The 14021-nt window shown below is 39.7% G+C and overlaps 1 long non-coding RNA gene across 2 annotated transcripts in view; it reads right to left on the bottom strand.

Moving 5' to 3' along the window:
• LOC127389461 (uncharacterized) overlaps window positions 1-14021 on the bottom strand; it is a 75932-nt gene that overhangs the window by 48382 nt on the left and 13529 nt on the right. For both annotated transcript variants that reach the window (XR_007890641.1, XR_007890642.1), the window contains exons 3-5: window positions 3697-3784; window positions 3120-3219; window positions 1912-2362 (exon numbers count right to left, since the gene is read on the bottom strand). This is a non-coding gene — a long non-coding RNA (uncharacterized LOC127389461). The remainder of the gene's footprint in view (window positions 1-1911; window positions 2363-3119; window positions 3220-3696; window positions 3785-14021) is intronic.

The raw sequence follows: 14021 nt of genomic DNA, 5'->3' as shown, positions 1-14021 counted from the left end.
AAAACAAATTAAACACATCTTGGAACACACACCAAAAAAAAAAAAAAAAAAAAAAAAAAGTTTCCTGTCATGAAAGTAAAACTTCCACTTATTATTAATTGCACTTTAGAGTGTAGATTATTTAAGGACTGTAAAAGTGTGGCTTACCACCATGAAAAAAATCCATTCTATGTAATGTATTATACATAAGAATACATACACAATGGAGACATAGAAATTATAGTTTGTTACCTGAAAGAAGACTGTATAGTATGTATATATACTATACATAGCATACATACTATATATAGTATATATAGTAATGACTGTATAGTCATTAATTATGACATTTTTGCTGTTGCCATTAAAGTTTCAGTATAAATACATACATACATGCATGCACACACACATGTATTTATCAGTGTTGGTTGGTGATTGTGGTTCTGGGTGAGTGAAGCAAACATTGCTCCACTTCACCCTCCCATCATGTTTACAATGCCTGCAGTTTTCCACTGCTTCCCATGCACATTTTATTTTTTTTTCCTACACTAGCAGAACATGCCTTTACTCAGAAGCTTTTCCAAGTGACTTTGCAAGTATGGTATAAACAACATTGAAATCAAAATAGTTCCACAGCAAACTATCTCAGGTACTCAGCGGACCCAGCACACTGACAGCTAAAACACTGCAGGCACAGCTGGTGATTGTGCCCATGGGAGCACTACAATTTCTGCAGAGCCATATGGACCAGGATGGGCAGAGCTGCCTAGTTTAAAACACTGAAGACCCAACACCATTTAAGCATACCCTCACATTAATGGAATGAGCAGGTGCTGCACTGGTGCTGCATGTGCCTCACAACTGGAAATGAGCACTCGGTCACTTTGCAATGATACCCTGCAACTGCAAAATTCACACTATTAGCCATCTTGCTGATGACACTTACAGGGTCCATGTATCCTTGGTTTCATTTCCACTTTTATTGCCTATGGTCTTCCCATTTCTCCATCCTTAAGTTTGCTTCTTCCTTGCTTTATTTTGTGATTGACTTCTTGCTGCTTTTTATGCTTGATTAGTCTTTAATTTTGTCTGCCAAAAGCCCTCTCAACTTAGATTCTTCCTCAAAACCATTAATTTATCCACCTCTACCCTTTCCGTTAAACATAACCATCTTTTCACTAGGGCTTTCACTTTGAGTGTTTATTTGTACAATATCTGATTAATCTGCAATCCTTTGAAAATTCATACTAATATTTTAGTAAGGGTTTTTTTTCCCCCTCACACTTAGGAAGTGATACAGGGTTTGTCTTTTCTGAAGCCAGAGAGATAAAATGGTCATCTATAACCAGATGTACAAAGCACAGTGGAAAAATTAGGTGGTTTCAGCCAGAAAAACTAACAATCAAGAACCTTTTGGCAGGTCTGAATTTTAACTTAAAGCTGCAAAATACATCATTTGAGACAGTTTCAAGTCTTGACCAAATCTTTACTGGAAATTACAGTAGCAAAACAAAGCAGAGTCTCCTGAGACACCCTCACATCTCAGCAAACATTGTTAATCACCTGGCAGCTCACAAGTATTCATTTCACGTAAGACAGAATGTTCCAGATGATTCTGGAATTTGATGGAAAAGATTGTTTAATTCAATAATATTAAAACTCTGGCAGCACTAGTCAATGTCAAACTTGCTGGGTCCAAAATATGATTTCTCTTAAAATATTATTTCCCTCTCATAGAGTTCAAATGCTGCAAGGCTCCAACTTACACTTGTTCATTGCAAGACCAACTGGCTAGAAATTCTACAGACAAAACCCAAACAATTCACTGTGGGGCCCTGCCATAAACAAAGTCATATATGAATGCTATTTTTATTACAAAAGCTGTAAAGGTTTCCTGGAAGCTCATCTGTGAAGTTGCTGAAAACTACATACCTAAGCAAGGTTTCCAAGATACTGCCTCCAACTCCATGGACTTTCCAGGAGACAGGAAGATTTTGAATATCCTTCTTCTGTTCCAGTAGAAGTGCTCAGGTTGAAGGAAAGTAACAGTAGCCAGAGTCTTGTAAGCTTATTACTCTGACTAGGTATTCATTTTTTCTTCTGGAGGCAGCAGTAGCATCCATACACAGATCACTCAGTTGTCTCTCTGACTTTTCATTTCTAAGTTTTCACTTGAGTGCTTGGAGAGAACAATATTGCCTTTCATAAGTGGAAGATGTTGCTAAGAGAGAGAGAGACATTTTTGCACTATGCAACAAACTAGTTTCATCCTCACTCCTCCCCATCTCACAACCTCAGCATGAGGCGTTTCTTCATTTCTTCTCCAATTTGTTTTGCAATCACAACTGCTGTCAGTCACACTTTCACATATAGGTCACCAGACCTGAAAAACAGTGGGGGCACACAATAGAACAACTCTCATTAAACCAACCAAATAAGTTGATTTTCTTTTTCTAGACCAAGGCTGTATCGACAATATCTCACCCAATAAATATAGCTGAGGAAATAAAGAGTCCAAACACTATATAGGATAGCTGCAACAATGCCATTGATCTGCTCACCTGCCTGTCCTGCCCCCTCCCCTTCCAGCCCCACATCAACTCAAGATCTTTCAGATATTTCTAGTGTTTAATTAAACAAAGAAGGTCTTTTCCTCTGTTCCAAGACTTATCTTTCAGTTACCTGCCTAAACAGTTGTAAGTGACAGTTGTAGGATGTAGCCTTTTGTCTCCTTTCTATCATTAATGCAGACGACCCAACACTTCAGCTCCTTTAACTCTCCCTTCTCCACCTACAGCCTGTTACATCTTGGGTTGAAATTTCTCAGAGGATCAATGACACATGTTCAACCTGTAAGAGATTCGGTATGTAATGGATGAAGCCTTGATCCTAACTGGTCTTTGGATGCTATCATAACATAAAGTGACACCATATATTTTTTGTTTTAAAATAAGCTTCTGATTCATGGTCCCCTGCTATTGGCAAGACCATGAGAGTGCGACAGAAATAAACTGTTGACCTCTATAGCAGCAGGGGATCTGTTTTAGGTTGTGCTCACAAAGCAGAAATGGGAGAGGGGGAAGCCAACAAGCAGCACTTCAGACTTCAGTCCTTCTCCCCCAGCCCACCTTAGTGTATACCTTAGCCTGCTGCAGGGCTATGCTGCCATCCTCCAGGACTTTCTTCTGGCTCAAACTTCAGTTTATTTCACAGTGTCACCTCTCAGCACATTTCCAAATTCTACAAAACAAACACCATTAGTCTGTCATTTTTTACAAACTAAGGATGAGTGTCAGAGACCAAGCTACTGTCAAGCAAGTGAGCTCTAAATGTCTCTCTAAGCAGAGATTAGTTTGTTGAATAAAAAGTATTTCAGAGTCAAGGAATCATTAAGTTTGTTTTCTTATGTCCTTAATGAAATAGAACTAATTTCTGTTACGTTCAAAGAGATTTTGCTCAGAGAGCTCATTTTTCTTAGAACTGCAACTCTTAGCATTCCCATGAGGTTCTCCTTGCAGCTTAAACTTTTGCCAGCAAAAGGCAGACAGACCTGCTGGATGTGGTCTGATGCACATCCAAGAGGTCTCTCAAACCATATGTTTCTAAAGGTTCTAATCTGTGATTAGAAATGAAAGAAAATTCAATCAAGTGTCACTTTCTGAGATGTTTATAAGGTGCTGTATCTGCCAGCAGGTGCTAAGCACAGAAAAGCCTTACCCAGTCAGTGATTAGTGCCTTCCCTCCAGTGTGCAGATCAATGGGTTCTGGCCTCATCCACAAACCACAAGACTGGTGAGCAGCTTTTCTAGCAGAAAAATAAAAGGATTTGCCTTCAATAAATTAAATATATATATATAAATAAACCCAAGACACAAAACTACAAAAAAGATTCTCCCAGAAAAATCTCTCGTGTCCTTCAGAACCCTTTAGAAATCCACTGGTTAGTCTTGTATTCCTATTTCCAACTGCAGAAATGTTGATAATTACAGGGCAATAGGCATGTTTGAGTTGTGTGTTTCTGTTACATTCCAGATTGTTCCACAGTGCCCCCGAAATACAGTGTCCAAATTTTGGGAACCCACATAAAATATCCTACACGAGGTATTCATAACAAGAGAGTAAATTCACATCAGAGCCATCTGCAGCACTGGCCTGGACATGGTCCCTCTGCACTGGTGTCCCATCTCCCTGCCAACATAGCCCTCCTGGGCCCAGGCAGCTCTTCCATGACACCACATTCCCTTTGCCTGGCTCTCCCCTGGCTCTACACTGCTCTTCTGTCTACATCAGGTAGAGCAGTGTTCATGGCCCTTCCTCTTGGCCATTGTGGACTGAGGACACTGCTGTTCTGTGTGCACCAGAAGGACACTGTCTGATCAGAGATATCATTGAACATGTAGGGAGAAAAGCAGGTCTGCTGGTTTCCTGCTCTGTGTGCCTCTCCCTGCTGCATCCCCTGAGAAGCCAGGCTCATTCTAACCAGGGAGGTGGATGAAAAGGATCACTAGCTTATTTTGTTACATCACAGCACATTCCTAGGACCCCAGCCCTTAGGGGCTCTACTGAACTTGCTGTGTATTACACTCATTTGGCTTTCTCATTAAACACTACATTTGGCAAATTACACCTGCCTTAGGCCATGTCTACACTATAAATCTTTGCCCAAGTTTTGCACACCCAAGGTCAGACCAGGGCATGGAAAACGCACATCCTGTAGCTGACACTGTTACATTGGTGGGTCTCCAGGGACTGATATATCTGTGCTAGCAACAGAGTCCATGTCAGTGTACCTTCTGCTGTTTAGGAAGGTGAAGTCCCTAACCCACCACAAAACCTTCTGTCAGTATATACTGTGCCTTCACGAGGCAGTCTGTCTTGTAGCCACAGCAGAATAGTTTTTGCTGGGTGCACAAGACCTACTAATTGCAAGTTCTACTTGCACAGTCTCATCTGGCTTCTCTTTGTTCACTTTCTCTTCCTTATACACCACAGAGCTCCCTAGTCTTTACTTTGGATAAGACTCTGAGTTGCCTCAGGATGTAACAGAAATTCTCTGTGAATTTTTCATGTTGTGTTTACAAAATACACAGGTTAAGACATGCTTTTGGAGCTCAGTTTCTTGCAGATATCAATTATATGAAGGCTATTTTTAACAAAAAAATTATCACTGATGGAGATATATTCTATACCAAGAATGCAAACTGATGGCAGCCAAGGGAGTAAGTGATAGGCAAAGAGGGCAACACCAGGTCTTTCAGATTGTCACTGACACATCATGACAAACATTCCCAAACATGTTCTGTGCAAAATAAACTGTGCCCTTTCTCCCTAAAATAAACATCCTTGATATACTTACTGAAACCAGGAATGTGCCATTACTAATGATAATATAGTGCAGGAGAGAGCTTTTCTTAAGGTTACCAGAAATATTTTTGCTGCTTCATCAGATGTATTGTTAGAGCTCACCAAACCTTGAGCTGTGGTGCACCTGTTTTCTCTCAGACACATCTTATTTTTCTTCCTTGGAAGTCCCAGCTGGAGTCCAGGTTTTCTTAAATTGCTACCAGAGCTAATTGCTAAATTGCTACCAGAGCAATGCTGCAGAAGATGGGGAACTGCTTTTTGTGGTGAAAGGTGAACAAATAGGTGGACTCAGTTGACCAGAATGGTAAACGAGATGGAAAGAGCTGGTGCTAACATCAGCAGGGGAGAGAAGAGGGAAAACAGCAGCTGTAGGCAGGCAAGGAACCACAGGAGTTTTGGGGGGTTTTACCTGAGGATGCTCAAAGCAGGAAAATTGTAGAGAGACTCAGGGGAGAAAGAAGTAGCTTGGGGCTGCTAAAAAGCTGGCAAACAGGTGGTTCTGTTGGGAGTTGCTCAGCTATGAAATCACAAACTCAGGGAAAATATTTACTGAAGCCCAGATTTGCTCCACCTGAAGGCACAGAAGGCAGTCTGTTTTCTTCATTTGTTTTTTATTTCTTTTGCTTGTTTGGATGCTCTGTGATATTATTCCAATATTATTTTTGAGAGGTTTCTTATTTAAGTGGATATTGAATTCAGCCTAATGGAATGGCTTCTCAGCCTGTGACTGGACTCTCAAGCACTGTTTCATGAACATAAAAATTAATCTCACACTAGTAACTGCAGCAAACCCAGCAGCAGAAATAGCAAATGGCAAAAGCTAAGAATAGACAATGGTTTGAACTTGCCTGCAGTTCAGGAAGAGAAATGGTATTCAATTCACCCAACCAACTCAGAACTTGGTAACAGCTTTGTTGAAACATTTGCAGAGAAATTCTTGACCATAACACCATACATCTTATTACCACCACTAAAAGCCTATTCTAAGGGGCTTATACTAAAATAATAATTGTAATTCTAAAAATCAAGTAAATCTGGGCAATTTTATGCACACACAGTAGAAAAGACTACTTCCCTTTGATAATAATCTAAAGAGGCTATGTCAACATTTTCACACTCTGGCTTCAGTAACCGTATCAGGAAATCAAACAAATGTTATCCCATGTGTGCAGTGAATTTCTTTCTTCTTGCAACAAGCAAACAAGAACTCTTTTCTTAGCAAACATACAACAGACAAAAATGCTACTGAGAGATATCATAGGACTAAGAACAAAAAAACAAACAAACAAACAACAAAACAACAACAACAAAACCAAAAAAACCCAACTGTCGTACTGATGAAAAAAAAGCTTGGGGAGATGTAACTGAATGCTTTCTTCCTCCCAGTCACAAATGGCTGCAATTTACATATACCAATTACTTGTGGCTGGTGTCGCACAGAGGTGGCTTTGCAAGGTGCTGTGTGAGTGGGATTCTGACCATCTCAACAGCAACACTTCAGACTGCTGGGGAAGCTTTGGAAAATACCTAGAAGTAATAAAGAGGAAGAAACAGATGCTGCAATTAGACATCTACAAGCTCCAAATTCCCAGTCAATGCTAGATAGGACTTCTTTTTAGGGATTTGATCCCAAGAAGAAAACAGCTCTGCATGAGAAAGGTCCCAGACTGATAAATACCAAGACTTAGTATTTTTCAGCAAATTCACTGCGTGGGGGATTTCAAGGAGTATCACTATAAATCTGCACTGCAGGGGATGCTCCCCGTGTGAAAACTTGCAAAGCATGTTAAAATGTAACATGCATTATAAGGAACAAAACTTGATAAGAGCTTCAGTCCCACCATACTGGACATAGATTATTCTCTCTAAGAGCATGAGCACAATCAAGTCATGTTAAACTTTGTCTGCAACATGTTCCATTGATTTTGCACATGCAAGAGAACCTGGGACACTGCACTAGCAGGCAAGGAAAATAGCATTAGAGATGGATGGGTTTAACAGTTATTTTAGGGTGGGTTCTTTTCTTGAGAGCCTTCAGTCCAAAGATCATTAGTTGCTACCACACTAAAACCCACTGAAAACAGCATAGGGCATCTGTTGCATTTCTCTAAGCAGCCCAGCATCTCCCTTAAGTAAGGCAATGGAGCCCTCAACAAGCAGGATTAGTCTCCTGTGAAAGTAGTTACATTACCAACATTAATAAACAAGCAGTAACCTTTTAAAGATTTAAAATGAGATTCAGGGAAATGTTCATTCCCTGCTTTCATTTTCAGGAAAAGGGAAAAAAAAAAAAATATATTTTTTTTTTTCAGGGTAATTAAGGGGGAGAAGGGGGAGGGGGTAGTTCTTCCCTAGAGGTTCAAATATATCTCCCAGGCAGCACAAAAAAAATGTTGGTATTCTGTACCACCCAGTGCCTGCCCACTTCTATGCTTGATTACCCCGATAAATCAGAAAACCTGTTTGTTACAGGCTCTCCTTCCATTACAGCTGTTGCTCTGGTTAACATCTTCTGAATCATCTAATTCATCAGGATCACATACATGGGGTTTTAATCCTTTGATTTTTTAAGTTACTTTGTTCTGAATTTTTCGCTTCATCCCCTCACTGACAGAGGAACTGGATAAAGATAAATAAGTCAGAGTAGCATTGTTTTGCTCCCCTGCTTTTTATTTTGCAAGGGGAATAGGGAGGGGGGAATAGAGTAGATCTCCATTTCACAGTTCTTTAGTGGTATCACTCAGTTTTGACAGTGCAGCCTGAAATTTGAAGAGTCTGAAAAACAATGCTGAACTTCTGTAGTATAGTAAGGCCTATTGTGTTCTCCCAGTCACTAAAATGCTATATTTGAAAATGTATATTAAATAGACAAATAGCTTGGTGGTTATTCCAAACCCTCCATCACTGCAATGCCTCTCAGTACTAATTTCAGAAAAAGGAACAAAACCAGGAATTGAGTTACAACTGAAGTGTAATTGCTACATAAATTATATAGAGTGTCAAAGCTGGAAAGGGAAATGGGAGACATGGTAGGTCAAATGCTTGCTAATGGGCTTTAGAGTCATTCACCTGCTTGAACCAAAATCAGAGATGAGTACACCCACTGGAAGGACACAAGAGAACACACTCTGTAACACTTTCAGCATGAGAGAACATACTGACGTTTAGGATTAATGCATACAAACACACGTGCTCTCAGTAGACACTCTCAACATGGTTGTAGGCTAACCCATTTAGTTAGGTTAACTTGCTAGGTTGCTGGCACATGAAGAATATGAGGAGACCAGACTGCTTTAAGAACAGTGACAATACACACTGGCACCCCTCTGGGGGACTTCAGCAGCAAGGCAACCTCCTCCTCAGGGAGGGCTGAAGCAAACAAATTCTAGGTCCTCACTGAAGAAAGTTAACTTCATCCTCTGCCTGCCCAGTGCCCAGCTCAGCACCACCACAACATAATAAATCATAACAACAGCCCGTAACTAAAGGGAAGTGCCCAAGGTGTTAGTTCATTTTTACAAAATATCACATACAAAAATGTGAGACAAGAGGAATGATGACTAAACCTCAGATTGTTCCATGGTTTTACTATTGATCTGACACCTTTTGTTTTGAAAATCAGATTGCATATTTCTTTGTAAAAATGAGCTCTACAGAGATTCCTGAGACTGAGTTGTTCCAAGTCTTAGCTACCTTCAGGATAGAGGATTTCAAAACCAAATATAGACTACTAATAAGAGAAAAAATTTAACTTTAATAGAGAGGGAACATCTCTAATATTTTACATATCTCATGTTGGATAAGACTCACACCAGTGTTTATAAATGCTCTAAGAAAAAAATATCACAGCCTTCCTCTTCTATCATCCTCTTTTCCATCTATTTTTTCCTCTTTCAATAATGGCAAAATCTTATGTCATTACAAGAAAGTATTTTATTGACCAGGATAATGGATTCAAGATCTGAATCCAAAGTTACCAAATGAAAAAGTACCTGTCTAGCCATATTATGTCAGGAGGAATGAGATTTTAATTATTGAGTTCATATAACTATGATCAAGGATTTTGCTTCTGATTAATTTCCCAAGAACCTTAGGAAAAGTACATGGCATCAACAAAAGTACAATTTCTTGCCTCTCATATTTAAATAGAGAAAGACAGACAAAGAAAACATGAATAAAAAAAAATTAAAACACAAGTCTTCCTTGAAAAATCTGATGTTTGCTACAGAAAGATTTAAATAGCTGCTTTTGATTGAACTTATCTGCTGCATTAAGCATTCACAGAAAATATTTTGTATTAAAAGCTGAGAGTTCTTCCACTGATTGGACACAGTTGCACAGTATAAATCTCAGTTGTAGTGGAAAACCATAAAATAATTAACTACACTTGAACAAGAAGAAATTTGTGAAAATTCTCAGAAACAAAAAAAAGCAGCTTTTCCACAGAGTATCTCCTTCAAGTAGGGGTAAAACATATCCAGGTATCTCAATTTACCTGGGATATCAGTAACAGACTGTAGGCCCAGTCCTGCAGGAAGATGAAGTTAGCAGAGCTGCTCAAGAAAGACATGTAAGAGTTTCCAGGAATGCATTTTTATTCCACAAATGACAGAGTGAGAATTATCTCCTTGAATAAATTAAATCAGTCAGCTTCTGAGTTAAAAATACCGTCATCATTATAATATGTGAGACAGTAATTACTAAAAGCAGAAGCACACACCATTTCCCCATAATACTTTCATTTAATCTGCTAGTCTTTCCACAAAAGACTCAATATATTGAGACTGAGACTATATTGCAAATGCAAGGTTTTCTGCCTTATGACACTGTTATTCACATAGTATTGTATGAAGTTGTTTCCATTCTCAGACTCCAAGTGGCTGAGAAGACAATGTTAGTATCAAGAGAAGAGAGAGTATCCTCCCTTTATCAGAACATGCCACCTGCTTGTTATTGTAGTAAAAGTCTCTCAAACAAAACAGAACAAGATCAAAAAGTAGTAGCACCATGCAACTTTCACCTCTGGCTGGGGAAAACAAACACAGGCCAGAGCCAAACAGCATCTGTAAGAATAAAAAGAGAAGACTCACACCAAAGGACACAAAAATGCAGCAAATAGAAAGGTAACATAAATAGTATGGCAAGAACATTTCTCTGACTGTGATGAAGCTTGGGCTGACAAACAGAAATGGCATTGCTCAGGAAACAGGTTGGAAAAGATGACACTGTTTTCAGAATTGCTTGTTGAAAAGAAAGAAGAAAAAAAAAGCCAAATAGCAACACGTACCCACCTTCAAAAATAGAGATTGGACTTGGTAAAGGTCACTATTATTCTTTATAAAACAGGAAAGACTTTTTACTTTTAAGTCTATAATTAGACTTCAATGGAAAGTTACATTGCAAGCTCAAGAAAATTGCCAAACTTTCAATATAATTTGAAGAATAGAACAATCTTTATTCAAGCCTGGTCTGGACACGTGTTATATTTTAACAAGTACTTTGCATTGGAAAAGTTCTCAGTCACAGCAAATTTTTAGTGTCATTGGAAGCAGATATTTCAAAATATGTAGAGAAACAGATCATTGTGAAAGAGACATCAAAGTTTTACCTTGAAGCTCTCCGAGGCATCCAAGCATAGCAGGGATAAGAATAGTAAAGGCCTACTGCCTACCTCCATGCCCCCCAGCCAGTGGGACTGCTGATTTTACAGTCCTCCATGAGTGCCATTGGCTCATGGAGGCCTCTGTGGACAATGGGTCCTTGTCACATCATCATCATAACTTTGTGCAGCTGGCAGTCTTTCTTCAAGGGAAGTCAGAACTCACTTAGCTCAGATACTGAATTTCCTTTCACCTCTCCAGAGTATGGTCTTTCCAATTCAGGGTTAAGCTTGTTTGCAGTTCATGGGGAAACAGATTGCTGCTATTGCTGCTGCCTGCACTGCATATGGCTTATGAACAAAGAACTCTGGTTTCTAGGGCTCTTGCAACTCTTTAAAGTCACTCCCTAAATGAAAATTTCCTGAAATCTGACCCTCAAATCTGAACCTCTTGAAAACTATGGAATGAACAGTCTGGACTAAAATCCTCAAAACTGAGTATTGTGCTTCTTCATTTTTAATTTATCCAGACCTCTATTTAGAAGTAAAACAGATCTGATTCTAGCATGGCCAAACCAGAGTCTTGTCTTAACAAATCTCATCCCAAGATGACAGGATCATCCATGAAGGAGAAAGTTACTCCCGCAAGATTTCTGCCATCTCCTAATCAAATCTTGCAAGACTGAAGGCAAGATTTTAGCAGCAAATAATCTCAGACTCAGCTAGATCAGCCTGAACATGCAGACCCAAGCTAAACATCCCCTCTTCAGGAACTCTGTAGTTCCATAGCACAGGGAGCTGGACACTGCTGCAATCAACAGAGCCATAAGCACTTCATTTAAAAATTGCTGTATCTTCCCCCTTGCTTGAACACAGTAGCAATAATGTTAACATGGACTTTTAATACTATGTATTATTACAGACATTCCATAAACACCTAATACTGCTCAAAAGACCTTTATTAAATGATAAATATAGCTGCCATTCTCTGCTGCTTTCTGTCAGGCAAAGAGATTCTCTCCAGAGGCAGGTTTGATTTTCCAGACAGTTGGGGTCTACTGTCTGCAGTGGACAGAAAAGAAAATGAACTTTGGGAGCTCTGCAGCAGCCATCAGAAAACAGCTTTAATGGGATGAAAAGGAAGCTGTATTAGATGGGAATCATGGGAATTTACATCAGACTTTTATTTGCCCAAAGAAGGTCAGCAAGTCAGAGGGTTCAGAAACAGCATGCAAAACATGGCACACATTGCAGGGTGTGGATGAAGAGGAAGGATCTTTCATAAGAAAGAAAAATAATTGACATGGCGTATTTCATCTGACTGCAATTTTTCCTGATTTCCTGAAGAAACCAAAGTACAGAGATAACAATTTGCACACATTCATGAATAGTGAGTGTATCAGAGCACATATCTTGGGTTGCAGAACACATCCTCTCTCTCTTCCCTAACAGGCAATTTCTCCATTGTCTGGAAATGGATGCACTGGAGACTCTATACTTCAGCTCCTGCTTTACATGTTACTATGTTTATGTTTGTTACCCAATTGCTGGAAAACTTAAACATTTCTAACTGCTGGTCTTTTTATTCACAATTCTGTTTGGTTCCAACTAGCTGTGGATGTATTTACATCCTGGAGTTTATTCATTGGTCAGAGATACACAGAAGATTGTCGTGTGAAAGCAGCAGACCTTGTTGCTGACTTCCCAAGGAAGAGCTGGATCCTCTGTTCTGGCACACCCAACACCTGTTGAGGAACACTGATCTCATAGGGTAGGAGATGCTGGCCTAGCTCCTTCTGACACTCCATAACGAGAAGGGCTCCTTACAGATTTGAAAGCTCTAGCAAATCAAACATCTGTTTCAACTCCTTTGCGGAAATTTAGTACCAAAAAGTGCAAGGTCCTGCACATAGGTTGGGGCAACCCCTGGTATCGACACAGGCTGGGAGGTGAGGGTAGATGAAAAGCTGGACATGAGCCAGCAATGTGCACTCCCAGCCCAGAAGGCCAAACATATCCTGGGCTGCACCAAAAGAAGTGTGACCAGAAGGTTGAGGGCAAATGCTCCCTTGAGCAGTTGGGGAAGAGCAGAATCCCTTCAGCCTCAGATCAGCACCCTCTGGTTGCCCTGGAGAAACCAAGCTCAGCATCCCTGTCCTTTTAACACTTTCACCTTCCCACTGAAAATGCTAAGAAATGGTCTTATTGTGGTACTGCCTGTAAACAACAACAACAACAGAAACCATTCAAGAATCCCTTTTGATTTGTCTACCAGGAAAGGTGTTCACCAGTTCTTTTCATGATGGCTACTATAACACAGTAAGGTGTTTTTTTTCAGCCAAGAGGTCGGCTGGAGGCTCATTAGGGTGAAGACTCCCACTGTTACTTAATAACCTCTCCCAAATGTGAAGGTCTTCTTCCTTTCTTATCTCAATATCTCTAAAATCCTCCACAGTGAATATAAGCTGGAATTGTCAAGCTACTAGGAAAGTATAGCTCAGGTTTAGAGACCCCTGTTTAAAAGGAGAGATGAATGCACCAGAAATTCTATTCTGCTGTTGAAAGGCACACTGACCTTGAGGCTTGCAATAATGTCCAGAATTAGCTTGTCAGCAGCCCAGAGATCCAATCTCAGTTTTCATGGAACTGTTCCCAGAGCAGGTAGATAATGCCCAATCTTCAAAGTAACTATGTCTCAAGTTTATCAAACAAGGAGAAAAAAAAAATGACACACCAAAGGGCCCATTCACTAAACAGTGGCTTACATGAATCAGCCAAGCATGTGAAGATCTATTTTTCTTGCTTGGGTGACAGAAATGTTGCACTACAAAGAGCAAGAACACAACTTGCAAGTAGATTAAGTGGGTTCAGCATGGACAGAATGAATTATTTCAGCCAAATCACAAATCTACTTTGAACATCAGAGTTTAGAATTTTATTCAAGAACTAAGTTCATATTTGATTAGCAGAGACGAAGAAAAGGAAACTTAGCAAAAAAGAAAAAAGCTAATGAAAAATATACTGTCTCAGCAGCTCAGGAAATGCAAATTCCCTTAAGCCAGTGTAACACATGCTGGAC

Source organism: Apus apus, chromosome 12 (assembly GCF_020740795.1).
Source record: "Apus apus isolate bApuApu2 chromosome 12, bApuApu2.pri.cur, whole genome shotgun sequence".
Taxonomy (NCBI): Eukaryota; Metazoa; Chordata; class Aves; order Apodiformes; family Apodidae; genus Apus; species Apus apus.
This window is presented reverse-complemented; position numbering and strand designations above follow the sequence as displayed.